This window comes from Silene latifolia, chromosome X (genome assembly GCF_048544455.1).
Source record: "Silene latifolia isolate original U9 population chromosome X, ASM4854445v1, whole genome shotgun sequence".
NCBI classification, from domain to species: Eukaryota; Viridiplantae; Streptophyta; class Magnoliopsida; order Caryophyllales; family Caryophyllaceae; genus Silene; species Silene latifolia.
The window spans coordinates 106,273,359-106,275,755 of record NC_133537.1 but is presented as its reverse complement, the minus strand read 5'-3'; positions in this window follow the sequence as shown (position 1 = coordinate 106,275,755).

Here is a 2,397-nt window from a genome sequence, read left to right as displayed (position 1 = left end):
AGCACTCATGACTCTATGTTTATAGTCCTTTTTAACCTTTTCTCTTCTTTCCTTAGATTTGATTTCTTCCCACTTGGGACATTCTTTAATTTGATGAGTTTTATCACCACATTTAAAGCATCCCACGGTGGAGATAAGTCGTTTCTTAGGAAAGCGTTTTTTCGAGTAATTATTAGTGAACCTTTTGTTACCTTGTCCATTGACCAACCCGGCTAAGTTCCTTGTGAACATAGGAAACTCGTCTTCCTCCTCATCTTCTTCATCACTTGGAGAAGATGTGAGGGCGAGACTCTTTCCCTTTGATGACTCACTAGAATGCTTATCGAGGTTAAACTCGTGAGCCATTAGTGATCCCATTAGTTCATGAAGAGATAGGGTTGACAAGTCTTTAGCTTCCTCTATGGCGGTGACTTTAGGTTGCCATTTAGGGGTTAGACTACGAAGGATTTTTCGAATGATGTCCTCGGACTCGAAATTCCTTCCTAGATTTTTAAGCTCATTAATAATACAAGAAAAACGTGAAGAGAAACTATTTAAAGACTCGTCCTTTGACATTCTAAACATCTCATATTGTTGCATGAGAAGGTCAATACGGTGTTTTCTTACTTGGGACGTCCCTTCATATGCAAGTACAAGGGAATCCCAAATAGATTTTGCCGTAGGACACCCGGAGATTCGACTAACTTCCCCCTCACCAACACAACGTTGAAGAATCGACATTGCTTTGGAATTCTTTTCGGCAAGCTTGAAGTCATTCTCATTGTAATTTCTTTCCTCTTTTGTCTTGGTGAAACCGTTAAGAATATCGGTTTCCTCAATGGTAAGAGGTCCATTTTGGATGATGTTCCAACATTGATAATCGATACTTTTGATGTAATGTTCCATTTTGAGTTTCCACCATCCAAAATTCGAACCGGTAAAGACCGGGATCTTGGAGTGTTTCTCGGAATCCATTACCCACGAATCAAACTCTAAGGCGGTTAGCCTCGATCAAGAGCACGAGGCTCTGATACCAATTGTTGAGTTTATGGATTCAAGTACCTAAGAGGGGGAGGGGGTGAATTAGGTACTATTTAAAAAATTTATAACTCCAACTTTATTGAATTAAAGTGAGTTACGAAAACAAAAGAGATTAGGAGATACTTTGGATAATATTGAAAAACTAAACAAGTATCACGATGAATGTTTGCTGAAGTATGAAAGCAACAATCGTTCTAACTGTATCTATTTGTCTCAGTTTGTGGAATATGACTGCAGACCAAATGCGACAGTATGATGAACTGTTACTTCTAAGGTTAAGCAAAGCAAAGCAAAACAAACAAAGTAAATTGCAGCGGAAATAAAGTAAGAACAATGAACACGAGATTTTTGAATTGGTTCGGCAAATACTCAAGTGCCTACGTCCAATCTACCTTTTTATTGCTTTTCTTTTAGTGATCTACTCCGACAACTAAAAGACCCTTACAATAAAAGACACCAATCTACTCCGGTTGTAAAGCTAGTACAAGAACTACTCCGTTCTTATGATAAGCTAACTCGCAACCTACTCCGGTTGCCAACTCACAACCTACTCCGGTTGTCAAGAGTTAAAGACTACTCCGTCCTAAACTCTACTAACACACTTAGAATGTTATAGGATCAAGTTTCCACTAACACATTCTTAACAAAGAATAGAGATGGACAACTTTTACAAGATCAACAATTCATAAGCAAGAGAGTTTAGTATAGAAAAGCAACAGTAGCCACGACTGTAACAACTTGAAGACACTTGAAGACTTTTAAAGGATTTTGCAAATAAAACACGATTTTAAGATTTTAAAAACAATTTGCAAACATGAAAGAATTATTTCAGAAAAGTCTTAAGGATTTATGAAGGAGGGACACGGTTTATATAGAGGAGGTGAGTGAAGGGGTTGCTAGGGTTTTGAAGGGTCAAAGACCTCACATGTGAAGGGCAATAGCAACCACCCAAAACTTGCACCAAAGAGGGCTCTTTTGCAAAGGCAAGAATAGGGAAAGATGGTTTAAAAGATAACCTTAAAAGCTCATGCAAATTCAGAAAACAAAGGGAGAAAAGACAAGTCACATGATGACAAGTTAACACTAAAATGGCAAAAAGCATTCTTTGTTTTCTTAAAGAGCCAAAGGGTTGAATTTTCATAAAGAGGAAACATTTTGAAAATAATAATTCAAACCACTCTTTATTGAAGACCACCTCCTTAATAAAAATCTGATTTTTATCTTTGAAAAATATGAGTCACGTGAAATCATTTGAAAGATAAAAAGAGAGCTTCAAGTTTTTACGAGTTGTGGCATAATCCAAACAGCTATTTACTAATGAAAGCAACAGTCGTCTGGACTGTTTCTATTACTCTAATATACACTACTTTCTCACTT